The following is a 14,280-nucleotide window of genomic DNA, read 5'->3' as shown; positions in this document are numbered from 1 at the left end:
GTCTTAGGGCAGGTTAAGCATAGATGGTGCTTGTGGAAATGGAATGCAGCCATTTGTTACACAGGGATCTCCTGGTACTGCTGAGGTTCATCTGGCACATGCCTTCAGCTTTCAGGAGCAAAGGTGTGTTGGATCACTCGAGAAACAGGAAAGCAAACGAGTATTGCCTGTTGATCCAGTGCTACAGCTGGGAAGGATGCTGGAATGGGACACCCAAGTGGAACTGGCACTCGGGAACACCCAGCAGTGCCCAGTGCTCAGAGACGCCGAGACCAGCACAGTTTGTGCAGTGTTCATTGTTCTGCTTTGGAGGAACTGGCCCTGCAGGTGAGATTCCTGTGATAAAAGCAGAGCCCCGGGCATCCTGTGGATGCTCAGGTGCTCCTGGGCTCCAGCTGCACATCCCTTCCCTTGGCTGCCACTCTCATTACCTGTGTGGTTCCATCACCTCCAGGGTGCTCAGTAGGGAGCTGACACTGCTGGGTGCCAGGTATTCAGTTAGTAGTGATGTCCTTGCTGTGAGCGGCAAGAAATGGGCAATTCTATTGTATTTTCCTTATAGACTACTCTGAAAGGAGAGAAAATACAAGTTCTAGTTAAATTTTTAAAGATGTCTATGTTGGAGAACTATCAAAATCTATACAATTCATACATGTTTTAATTTTTTTTTTCCATTGTCTGCACTGTGTCTCCAACTGGTGTTTAGGACACCTAGGATGACCCTTTGATATTTCCCATATCTTTTATGAAGCTGGCAAATTGCTTCTCTTCCTGTCCCAGCCTCCTTTGTCGAATGCCAGAGCAGGTTACTGTGGTCTGGAATATTTGTGCTTTGTCTTTGGATATTCTGTATCCACTCAGTCCCAGAAAATTCAACAATGCCACAGTCTGATCCCAGCATTGCTGTTGAGTTTCAGTGCCTCTCTGAATGTCATCTCCACACTGGAACAAGACTCCAAGATGGTTCTGATTTTTCCATTCCACCACTTCTTTTAGCAATAGGCCATATTTTATCAAGTTTTCCACAAGGAGTAATAACTTCTTACCACTTTTTTTTTTTTTTTCAAAGGGTAAAGTTTTTTGCTTTACCAGTCCTTCTCCAGGTATCAGTTTGATTCTTACAGGCTGTGCTCTTTGGGATCTCCCAGGTATCTTTGGGTCTCTACAGCCTAGACTATCAGAATCACTTTATCCCCAAATAATACGGGCACACAGATCACTTCTCATTTTAGTAACTGCAGTGCAAAAATAGAGACTTCCACATAATTAAAGTCTGGAATAATCACCTGTATTTTGCCGTTTTAAAATTTGTAATAAATAAAGAGAAGCTTTGGCAAATTGGGTAGATACAAAAACTGGCGAGTCATTAATCCATGGTTTTCCTAATTTAAAATAAATAGGCTCAAAATATGGCCAAGTTACATGATTCCCTGTTGCACCAACAATTATTATAGAACCATTACTCAAATTTCCTTTTACTGGGGAATCTGGTGGTGCATCCGCCTTGCATACCCTGACACATCTCTGCTTAGTTCTGATTCTATTTCTCCCTAAAACTCTTTGCTCCTTGACACGTCCCCTCTATCCTCTCTATCTTCTCCTCTGCCCCTTAAAACTTCCTATCGCCTTTGTCTTCTCCTCTCCTTGATACATCCTCCGTATCTCTGTTTTCTCCTCTGCTCTTTGATGCATCCTCCCTATCCTCTCTATCTTCTCTTCTAGATGTGCTAAATCTGCCTCTTTTTGTCCCAATTCCCTCACAGGATCAGCTTCAGCACCCTGATTTTCTGTTCCCCCATCCAGCCTGCAGGTACTGACCCTAAGATCTGAATCATCCTCCTTTTCGGGGAGGTGTTTACAACAAATTTGTCCTATGCTGCTTGTAAAACAGTGTTTTTTGTCTTCTCCTTGGTTCTCCTCTTCAGGAGGCAGCACCAAAGGGTCTGAGGGTGCTGGATTCAAGCCACAATCTTTCTGCCATTCCAGATGATTCCAAAGTAGCAAACATACCAGAACATACATCGCCTCATCCCATTTCTGCTCCTGCCTTAAAAGCATCAGTAACTGTAACAAGGTATTGTAATTCAAGGTTCCATTTTGTGGCCACTGTTCTCCAGAATCCAATTTGTACAATGACCACCACTGATAACAGTAGTTAATCAAATTCTCCCTGGTCACTGTTCCCCCAGAGGAGCCCCCAGTTTTGCTCCAATGTTCCAAAATGCAATGAAGTAAGGATTTTTTCAGAGTGTCCCCTTTAGAGTGTTCACTGCCCATCTCCAAATAAAAGATCCAGAATGTTACAATACAGATTCAAATGCAAATACAAAACAATTATAGGTCAATAAAACCACGTCAAATACCAGATTCTGGAATACCGAATAACCCACCTACTGTGCTGGAAGATCTACACGTCTTATGTGGGCAGGATTCCCAAAAGAATGCTTTATTATTGAATGGGTTCTTACCTGTGTCCCAGACTGATCCGAGGGTCTGTGGTCTTCTCCAGGAAAGTCCTGGTGCTGGCATGAAGATCCAGAGACCCCTCAGATCCACGGGAGATCAGGCAGAACATCCCATATGGAGCTGCCAAAAATGACACTGAAATTGGCCAGACAGAAACTTTCTAATACAATTTCAGTAGTAGAAAGCTGCCATTCTTGATTGCAGCACTGGCCACTCGGGGGATCCAGTTGAGTGCTGTGAGTGCTGTGTGAACAGGGATTTTATCTCACACACTGACTACACATCCATCAGTGATCCCTACTTCTTTAACTTTCTTTGACATGGTCACACCCCTTATAAGTCCTTGTATGGTTCTTTAGGGTCTGACTTTGGTATTTGGTGTCCTTTTTAGGTGCTGCTCCTTGACCCGTTCCTCAACCCCCGCTTTTGAGTATGCACAATATCACTGTTTTGCCTAAACTGTGCCTTGGCAGCCTTGCAGAGCTGAGTTGGTGTCCTGCTTGTCTTTGGCATGGCTTCTGTTTGCCTAAGTTACATCTTTTATCTGCTTGTCCAAGGTTGTGCTGTTTGGTTCTACTGGCTTTATCAAAATGCTCAACTCCCATGGACTGCCCAGAACAGAGACCCAAAGTGCTGGGGACACCATCCGCCAAGGACGGACCTCCCCAGGGCAGCAGACACAGCTGTACCCGGCTGGCACCAGGCTCTTCTGCCTGGGAACATAAAAAGGATGAGAGGAAAGTGTTGAGAGTTGCACCTGGAAAGGTTTAGTTGGCTGTTTGGAAAGGTTTCTTCTACAAGAAGTGTTGTCAAACATTGGAACCGGCTGCCAGGGCTTTGGGGGTGTCACCATCGCTGGAGGGATTTAAAGAGGGGGTAAATTTGGTACTTGGGACATGACTTAGTGGTGGGATTGGCAGTTTTGGGTTAACGTTTGGATATGGTGACCTGAGAGCTCTCTGCAGACCTCACTCTGTGTTCCCTTCACTTGGGGATTCAGAGCCCCATCACCTGCACAAGAGGGATTTGTCACTGACAGGGGCCTGGGGCAGGTTCCCACTTAGTGACATTGCCCTCACCCTGAAGGCCCTGAAGTGTCTTTCCTGGTGACATTTCCATGGCCCATTTATGAGTGGCTCCTTGTGGAGTGGATTTCTCTGGGGGCAGGTTGTGGGGCTACCGGGTCTCACAAGACTGCATGGGGGAGCGGTGGAGGATGTGCGTGTGCCACTTGGAACGTGGCTTGGGGGTCAGATTGGTAGTTTTGGGTTAACGTTTGGATTTGGTGACCTGAGAGCTCTCTGTAGACCTCACTCTGTGTTCCCTTCACTTGGGAATTCAGGGCCCCGCCACCTGCACAAGAGAGATTTGTCACAGACAGAGGGACTGGAGACAGAGTCCCGCTTAGGGACGGACACCCACGGACACGCAGGTACACCCATGGACACGCAGGTACAGCCAGGGTGTGACACGCAGGTACAGCCAGGCAGAGCCAGGGACACGGAGGACACACACGGGCACAGAGACACAGCCAGGGACACGCAGGACACACACAGCACCCACGGACACGCACAGGCACCCACGAACACGCCGGCACAGCCAGGGTGTGACACGCACTGGCACCCACGGACACGCCGGCACAGGCAGGGTGTGACACGCAGGCACCGCCAGGCACAGCCAGGGACCCGCACAGCCTCGTACACATTGCTGGCCTTTATTGGCATGGGCAGCCCCGCGCCACAGCCGCGCTCTGCGCGCTCCTCGGGCCGGGCGAGGCCGAGCCCCGCGCTCGGCTCAGCGGCGGCGGCGGCGTCTGCGGCTGGAGCGGCGGCTCCGGCGGTAGCGGGAGCGGCGGGAGGCCCGGCGCCTCCTGCGCACGCCCCGGCGGCGGGAGCGGCGGCGCCGGCTGCGGCTGCGGCTGCGGCTGCGGCTCCTGCGGGAGCGCCGGCGGTAGCGGGCCATGCTGCCGCGGCGGCGGGGGCGGCGCGCCCGCTTTTATAGCGGAGCGGGGCAGCGAGCCGGCGGCATCGGCCGTGAGGTCACAATGACCCCGGGACAGCCCTTGCTGCACCCGATCCGGGCAGAGCCGGTGGCGCCAGTGAGGGCACAGCGGGGCACGGCGGGACCCCTCGGGGTGCCCGAGTTTTGCAGAGCAGCATCAGCAGTGACAGCACAGCTGGCCTTTGTGACGCCAGAGCTTCAAAGAACCAATATCACCGATGAGGTCACAGTTGGGCAGGATGGAATCCCTTGTGATGCAGCACAGAGGTGTGCAGGCTGCTGTCCCCAGTTCCAGCACCACTGGCCCTTTGTGACATCAGAGTTTGGAAGGACCAAAATCACCAGTGAGGTCACAGTTGGCTGGGGAATTCCCTTGTTACACCAGAGCTCCCCAGAGCTGATGTCACAGTGAGGTCCCAGGGGCCACACGGACACCCCCAGCCACAGCTCCAGCACCTCCCATGCCCAGGTGGTGCCCAGCGGGGAGCAGGATGCTCTTGTGTGAGATGGGTCCCTGTCCTTCCAGGGTGGATGCCCAGCCTTGTCACTGTGCCAGTGAAAAAACCGATGCCAAAAGAAGTAGGAAAGAGAATTCTTTTCTGGGTTTGGAGCCCCACTTCTGCTGGCCAGCACCAAGGGGAACATTTCACTGGGCCAGCAAGGCAGAACAGTCACAGAGCCCCAAAAACTGGTGCAAGTGCCCTTGTGCCTGAATGCAGTGGGGCTGCAGAGAGAACAAACTCTGACTTTAAAACAAAAAAGGGCAATATCTTGTGCAGGGACTGGCCTGAAATGCCGGGAGGTGATGGCCTCTCCCAGCGAGGCAGAGCAGAAGCTCCATGAAGAGACCAGGGACTGTACCTGAGATGTTCCTGGGCAGAGCCAGTGGGGGATGCACAGAGCAGCCTGGGCTCCCAGCAGCAGCCCTCAGGCTGAGAGTGCTCTTCCCAGGGAGAGAGAGCTGCAGTGCTGATGACTCCAAATGATGACAACAGCCCGAGGCAAGAAGGGATTTGGGACAGTTGCGCTGGGATTGGTGGTGGCTGGCAGAGGACAGGGAGCTGCATCCTGTGCACCTCTCCATCTACAGCCTGGATGTCTTGGTGTAGACCCTGCAGGGACCACCCAACCTTTTAAATTCTGGTGCAGTGCCTGATTATTTTCTTACATTACACTGCAACTCTGGAACTGCAAGGAGTTCAGTCAGGTGGAGTAACAGATAAGGAGGGTATTGCAGATGTGTGTGTGAATACTTCTCTTGTCCAGCCACCTGAAAAGCAATTGCTGTAATTGAACTGAAAGTCTGCTTGGTAAAATTTATTTCAAAGTATAGGTATTATAAAGTTATATGTAAATCTAAACATTCTTTTCCTCCCTTAAATGAATATTCTCATATTTGAAACAGTGTTGCAGATTGAAGCCAAAATTTCAAGCGATTTTATTTCAGCCAGAAGTGTTCAAACATTAATAAGAGCATTATTGGTCTGGCTTACCAAGTGTCTGAATGAATGATCAACAGAAAATTTGCATTCTGACATGACAAGTATCCCAAAATCTTACTTCTTTGAGTAAGTCAGATTTTCTGGAGAATTCAACAAACAAGGTTTGAGTTGAGTATTTTTTCTGTCTCTAAAAGAAGCCAAAAGCAGTCATGTTTTTGCTTACTCTGTTCAAGTCAAACAGGTTCACAGGGGACACTTGGGTACTGCTGAGGTCACAGATCCTGGATTCTGAGCACTGTCTAAGTGATGTCCTTGGTTGTCAGACCTAAGACAGAAAAAATGTCATCAAACTAAAAAAGGAAATCAGCTGAACTCAGACTCTGCTTCACACTCCATTAAACCACAAAGCTGCTCTGTACCCTTCTCATTAATACAAACACAGAAACACTGACAGCCATGGCTGCAGAGAAATGAAAAGCTGTCCATGCCTGTCACCTCATAGCTGTGAGAGCAGTCAGTGCTGGCAGGGCTTCTCTGCATTTAGGTCTCCAGCCATCACCTTGACTTGCTGAGTTCAGGTGCCACATCTCTGCCTCCTAGGCAAGGCAGCCCCACACATCCTCTGAGCTGGGAGTTAGTCTAACAGCTGAAGGAGCGGAAGGTGCAGCAGGTTTACAGGAAAAATGCAGCCCTTTGAATGTACTTTTTGACTCCCTGTGACAAGAGGTCTGTCATGAAAAAACACTTCTTAAAAAAATGCCTGAAAGGGTGTGAGTTATGTCTGTGTATGTGCTGGGCTGGGGGCAGGACTTATGCAAGGAAAAACTCCATGAATTTTCCATGCAGGAAAATTTGTATAAATGCAGAAGCTTATGCCAATACAGTATGGGCAAAATTGGCACAAGATGATCAGCTGGTTTAGTTTATCTGGTCCGAGTCAGGTTGTCCTAAAGATCAGTGAAACAAAACTCCTTTACACCAGTGCAGCATTAAAGAGCAGGCATCCTTTATTAGACCAGATGTATGGCAGATAACTCTAATGTCTAATTTGTTTGTAATTCTGCTATTCAATCAGAGGTTTGTTGTGGTTTGGGGGTTAGTTCGGTTTTGGGTTTTTGGGTTTTTTTTTTTTTGTTTGTTTGTTTGGTGGTTTTGGTTTTATTTTGTTTTGGTTTGTTATGGATAGTTTGTATTGTGTTTTGATTTATTTTTAAATAAGACTGTATTTTTGAGGGACAAAAAAGGTAGTATTTATTCCAGAAACCTCTGAAAAAGGAGAAGGCATTAACAAAAGTGAGAATGAGGTGAGGATTTAAGTTCCTAAACTGTCAGAAAACAGTGTGTTCACCCGAAAATGCTCTGCTGTAGCCTTGGGTGAGGGATGGCTCAGTCCTGATAACTGTGTTCTAAACAACAACATCCTGCCAGCCATAAGAACCATGTAATTTTCTGGAACATATTTACTGAATTATTCATACTGTTAAGGAGCAGAGTTCATAGCCTTACCATAAATAAAATGTTATGTTTTATAGATGTTTCCCTCACATAGATAAGATTATCAGTCATAGATTTTAATGCAGTTCTGCTGGAATTATATTCTCTTCCAAAACTGTCCCAGTATGAGGAAAATCAATTTTTTTTTTCTCATTTGGACAACAGGAAACAAAGATAAGTATTAGAACAGCTTTTCTAACTCTGCTAGTGGTGTCCAGACGGATCCAGGGATTCAGGAGCACAAAGAGGCAGAGCAGGAGCTCCTACTGGTATTTCCCCTCCGAGGGAAGTGCCTTGGGCCAGCACAAATCCTGCAGCTGTGACTTCACAGGTGCTGCTGGCAGTGCTGTGACAGCCTCTGCCACCAAGCAAGAGCGTCTGCAAGGGTGGGATGGTGTGGAGATGCCTCTCAGAGAACAGAGAACACCTTCAAACAGCATCTGACAGAGGTAATGAAGGGGTGGTAAATCACTTTTGAAAGGTCAGATGGTAAAAAACTCTCTATGAGGGAAAGGGGAGAGGATAGAATCCTTCAAAATTTGATCTACAGGCCATTTTCTGACCATCTGTGTCACTACATAAAGCCACTGGATTTTAGAGCAGTGAAAATCTGGGTTTTTCAGGTCCTGGTCATGATGGCCACACACAACTTCTCAGCTCTTTTGTTTTGGAAATACAACCTGCAAATGCATCTGCTGGAAGCAGCACATGCCTGGCACATCCACAGCTGGGTGACTCAGAGACATCCATCAGCCAGCAGTGCCCTGGAGCTGTTCCTCTTTTGACCTCTCCCACAGAGAACTTGTTCTGGATTTTAGGATTTACACAGTGGGTTGGCCATCAAAAATCTGTGGTTTCACTGCCCAGCTTTACTGGAACTCAGGGATCTCCCGGGTATTCTCCCCCAGTCACCTTCACTCACTGCCAAAATCCTCAACATCATAATGTTTACATCTGCTAATTGCTTTGAGTAACACAGATCAACACCCATTCCAAATAAAACTTCAATTTATTGGAAATTGCTACAATTACACTGCTAATATATGCAAATATCAATTTCAGTGTAAAAATTCCTTCAGGTTATTGTAACAGGACTGACAAAAAACAAATATAATACTGGGCTGTGCATGTGGACAGGTCTGTGGCCTCAGTCAAAAGTCTCTAAATTCTTGGAGTGGTGACCACTTTCTCTGGAAGAGCTGGGGAAGCCTCCTTACCTGGGAGCAATCCAGAAGCAGCTTCACTTGTCCTGGAGAGGTCTGGAGAAAGCCAAAAAAAGGGGAGACTGAGTCAGTGTGAGCTGTGTGCACATTTCCCTTGGCAGCAATTGTACTTCTCTCAGGGACTGTAAAATCCCAGATCCTTCCAAACAGGCTTAGAAAGAAAACAAGTTCTGGAGCGTTCTAATACAAAAGAACTTGTCTGTTTAACTCTCACCTCCCCGTTCCCTCCTCCTCAAAACCAGACTACCTGGCAATTCTTTGGCAGGAAAGCAATGCCAGAAGCCTGCCAGGTCCTTTCCCCTCTGTCCATGTTATAAATAAGAAGCTTGGCTAGGCCAACATTCAAGCAGCAATCAATTTATTAATTAATCTGGTAAAGTATGAGCAATACAGCGCTGGGTACAGTAGGGGAGTTTTCCCTCCAATTGCACACCAATAGTTGAGGCTCACAGGTATTTATAGGGGTACTCATCAGCTTTCTCGGCAGTTTCTATTCCCAATTTTTACTCATCAGCGGTTTCTATTCCCAAGTTTTACATCACAATTCTATACCTATTGTGATTTAGTTTTTCTCAGGATGTATCCCAAAAGGAGTATCCCAGGTAGTGGTGGTTCAGTTTCCGAAAGAAGGAAGAAGGATCCCATCTGGTGAGGTCCAGCTCTCCAGATGTGGGTCCACCTTTTGATTGCAAAGACTATAAATCTCACAACAGTGATGTCCAGCTTCCCTTGGTCGAAATTATAAATCCTTGAGTTGATGTTCATCTTCCTTTCTCAAGCTGCTTTTCACTGTTTTGTTAAGGCGTGAGATAAGCATGTTTCCTTTATATATATTCCAAAACTATAGTTTCAAGGATACAAGCAATATGCTAAAATTATACTTCAAAAGGTTATTATTACAAAACTCTTTAAGGCTTAACTACAAGCAGAAAGTTCCTGTCAAAGAGCAATGTCCTTAAAGCTTTAATTCAAATGCTCCTAAATCAACTTAAGACTCATAAAGGTTAATTGCAAACAAAGGATAGGTTCAAAGGCCTTCTTCCATGCTTTACTTTCCTGAGTTATTATTAGAATTCGTCTTTTAACTGTCCCATGGTCGGTTTCCATACATATCACACTCACAAATACACACATTGCCTGTATGTACCTGACACGAAACACAGCTTTGTATTTCACACACACACGTGACAGAAGTTCTAGCAGTCCCTGCACACGACTGACCCCACATCTACACAGATCCCAGGATTTTCAAACCCTGCACCACTCAAACCCCCCATGTTCCCCCGGTCTCACCGCTCAGCTGGCTCAAGGGTGGCAGCAGCAGGGCTGAGTCCAGGTGCTGCTGGCAGTGGCTGGAAGCAGGGCTGGACATCTCCAGGCCGCCTGGCAGGTTCTCTGTGTGGTCCTTCTTCATCTCTTGGTGTCCGCAGGGACCTCGGGACAGCACTCGGGGCTCTGCACGAGGAGCTGTGGCCCCGCAGCGCTGCTGCCATCGTCACCCAGCAGGGCTGGCCCAGACCAATATCATCGGCCAGGGGTCTCTGTACAAATCACAAACGGGATGGGGCTGCTGTGGAACATGCCTTGAGCTGTTTTATTTTCCAGCATCAGTCTCATTACATGGTTATGACAATGGGAAGATGTCAGCAGCTCACATCCCAGGCAGCAGACCCAGAACTTAATGTCACAACTTACTTTAAAAGTTTTTTGACCAATCACACAAAGCAAAAGCACATTGACAGTAGTTCTATCCAACCACTATAAGCACACATACCTTTGGTTAAACAATGCTTGCTTATTTCAAATACAATACCTGCTTGTGAGCCTTAAAGCACAATGCACAGAGCTCCATTATTAAGCTTCAACCTTCCTAATATCTCACTAGATAAACTTTTCTGTAGCTTAGGGATTTATCCTAGACAAGTGTTAATACACAGATCATTGTTCTATTTGTCCTTGCTGTTGTACTTTTTACATAATTTTTCTGCTGACCAATCTCATGGCTGCTGCTTAGCTCCAATCACAGTTCCACTGTCTCCTGCCTTTTGCAGCTTTCCCAAAACCCTCTGATTCTGTGGATTCTCACAGCCAGGAGCCCGGGCAGTTCCTCCTGCGCAGGGCAGCCCTCCCGGCGAGGCACACCAGGTGGAGCTCTGGGAAGCACCGGGAACACGGAGTCAGTAGCGGCTCTCGGCTCTCGGGCACATTTCCCTGGGGCAACTGTGCTTCTACCAGGGATTGTGAAATATGGCTGGAAAAGCAGACTCTCACTTGGGAATTTGAGGCTGCTCTGTAGAGAACAGCAATCCTTCCAGAGTTTTCCAGACTGTAAAGTTTTGAAGTATCCCCATAAAGTCACAGCACTCACAGTGCAAGTGGCACCCACGAGAGCTTCAGTCAGTCCTGGCTCACACAAAGAACCCCAGCCCTGCTCTTTCCCCGTGCTGACAGAGCTCGCAGTCCTCACTGAAAGGGCTGAAGCTGAAGGATGCTGTGAGCTGAGTCGTGAACCAGCTCTATTCCCTGGCACTGAGAAACTCCCTCTGCAGTGAGCCACAGCACCTCCAGCCCTGCCACCAGCTCTGGGAGGAACAGCTGGGAAGGAAAAAGCTCCCTGCGAGCTGCATCTGGAATGCAGACCCAAAGGGCTCCCTCTCTCCTCTGAGGCCTTGCTAAGCTGGGCACCTTTAGGCTTTTCCTTTAGTTGCTGGATTGGAGAATTGTTTGGCCTCACATGTTCTGCTGCTTGTGAGGACAGGGATCAGCAGACTGGCACCAAATTTAGGTAGTGATTTGAGGCAAGAAGTTTGGACTTTTGCACTGGCTTCCTCATTTTGGTGGGGTTTTTCCTGTTGCTGCAAGAGTCACCCCGCTCAGTGCTGCCTCCATGGCACTGTCACCCTGCAGCACATTGATCCATGGACCTCAGCCGGCAGTGGGGACACAGGTCCCACAGGCCAGGTTGGTGACACAGCTCCCACAGGTCAGGTTCCTTCACGGCTCTGTTGCCACACGGTGTTGGTGGTGCCAGTGCAGGATTTGAGCCAAAGGCACAGGAGGCAGCAACGCTGCAGACAGGGACTGAACTCTCCTGATCTCCCTTCCTGTGTGCCCAGCTCAGAGCAGCCCTTTCAGAGCTCTCTGCAGGAATGTGGGCTCTCCTCTTAACAGGCTCCTCAGGAATCCAGGGAGCTGTTCCCTTTGCTTGTGTTACCAGGCACAGCTGTCTCAGCTGCAGCCTGGTTCACAGGCTGCTCTCCTGAACACTCAGAGGCAACGCTGACATCCTCCTCAGAAGAGAAACAAAAACAAGTTAACCAAAGATCACTCGGTATTTTCTTGGAGTCACTTCAGGCACGCAGTAACTGCTCTTCTCCATTCCCAAGGGATGCGTAACACGAGGGGAGCACTGCCCTGGCGGTTCACATGACTAGTGTTTTAAACTGCAAATTAAAGTTGCCAATGAGAAGCCCAAGCTGTCAAAAAAAATTACCTCCTAGGCAAAATATGAACTGAGAAAACCAGAATACACCAAATGAGGGTTCATGCCCTCACACTGTGACTCTGGCCTATCCCACAAGGTGTAAGTAATCAGCCACCAGAAATCCAGGTGCTGTCCTTGTTCCCACCACGACTGAGCAAGGGCAGATCTCGCTCCAGGCACTGCCAGGACCGTGTGCTGCAAACTCAAATGCAAAACACACGTTTGTAGCTGTGAAACTCACCCCAGCCCACACAACTGCTCAGACATGATATTTTAACATGCTGCTTTTTGGAGCCCTCTGCTGCTGCTCCAGATGTAGTTTGTAGGCAAAAATACCTTGAAATTTGGCATTTCCAGGAACATGTGGCAAAAATCTGTAGCCTAAAAAGCACCACTGTCCATTAAAAGATGAATGAAAGAAACCTTTACTTCTCTAGCCTACAAGAAAGCCCAGACCCTAGCACTGCCATTGAGTAGACTTACCTCCAGAAACAAGGCCATTTCAGGCTGGAGCACTGAAAGCTTCTCCTCAAAGAATGTGCCAACCCTTCAAGAGATACTGAGCTCGGGCTGATGGCTGCAGGTCAGGCTGACTCCCTCAGTGCAGCGGCTGCAAAGAGCCTCCAGTGCCCACAGTGCCCTCCCAAGCCGCCATTGTCCTCAGTGCCAGCACTGCCCTCAGAGCCACAGTGGCATCATTGCACTTTGTGTCCCCAGAGCCTTCACTGCCCTCAGACTGGCAGTGCCGTCATCGGCCTCAGTGCTGCCACCACCCTCACCTCTCCATGCTGCCCTCAGTGCCGCCATCACCCTCACCTCTCCATGCTGCCCTCAGAGCCACCATCGGCCTCACCTCTCCATGCTGCCCTCAGCCCCTCAGAGCCACCATTGCCCTCACCTCCAGCCCCTCAGAGCCACCATCGGCCTCACCTCTCCATGCTGCCCTCAGTGCCACCATTGCCCTCACCTCTCCATGCTCCCCTCAGTGCTGCCATTGCCCTCACCTCTCCATGCTGCCCTCAGAGCTGCCATTGCCCTCACCTCTCCATGCTGCCCTCAGTGCTGCCATCACCCTCACCTCTCCATGCTGCCCTCAGAGCTGCCATTGCCCTCACCTCTCCATGCTGCCCTCAGTGCCCTCAGAGCCACCATCGCCCTCACCTCCAGCCCTCAGTGCAACCACCACCCTCACCTCTCCATGCTCCCCTCAGTGTCACCATCACCCTCACCCGCCCAGCCCTGAGAGCTGCCATCGCCCTCACCTCTCCATGTTGCCCTCAGAGCCGCCATTGCCCTCACGAGAGCTCTCCACGCTGCCCTCAGCGCCCTAAAGCTCCCAAGGCCCTTGCAGTCCAACCCTCAGCGGCGTCAGCGCCACCACCACCCTCACCTCTCCATGCTGCCCTCAGAGCCGCCATTGCCCTCACCTCTCCAGGCTGCCCTCAGCGCTCTCATCGCTCTCTCCCCCATCCCCCTCAGTCCCACCGCTGCCCTCAGCCTCCCCAGCGCCGCCACCGCGCTCAGCCCCCCGGCCCTCCCAGCCCCCGCCATGGCTCAGTCCCCTCAGTGCCGCCGTGCCCCTCAGCTCCCCGCCAGGCCCCTCAGTGCCGCCGCTCCCTCCCGGCCGCCGCAGCCCCCGCAGGTGCTCCTCAGCCTCACGGGCTGCTCACGATCTCCCCGCGCTGTCTCCGGCCCCGACGTCCCGCTCAGCCTCGGAGCCCGCGGCAGCTCCGGCCCTGCTGCAGCGGCTGCTCGGCTCGACCCGGCCCGGGAGCGGCCACAGCGGCGCCTCCGGGGCACTCGGCAGGGGGGGATCCCTGGGCTGTACCTGGGGGAGAAGGGAGGAAAGGAGGAGCGGGAAGGGCCGGGTGTCCCTGAGGGCATGCATCGCATACCGCGGGGAACACGGCGAGAGGAGGGCGCTGAAGGAGACTGTGACTCCTGCTGATCACCCTGGCTTCAGGAGCTTCAGCCAGGGACAAAGCACAGTACCAGAGAAAAATGTCTGGGGTTGCATCTGTGAAAGTTTAATTCGGCTATTATGAATAGTTTCTAAATCAAAAAGTGTTGTCCAACATTGGAACACACTGCCCAGGGCGGTATCACAATTCATGGAGGGGCTTAAAAAAGGAGTAAAAATATGCTGTTTGCATTCGGCCTGGCTTCTGGT

This window comes from Camarhynchus parvulus, chromosome Z (genome assembly GCF_901933205.1).
Source record: "Camarhynchus parvulus chromosome Z, STF_HiC, whole genome shotgun sequence".
Taxonomy (NCBI): Eukaryota; Metazoa; Chordata; class Aves; order Passeriformes; family Thraupidae; genus Camarhynchus; species Camarhynchus parvulus.
The sequence above is the reverse complement of the archived record's forward strand: the minus strand, read 5'-3'. Positions refer to the sequence as shown.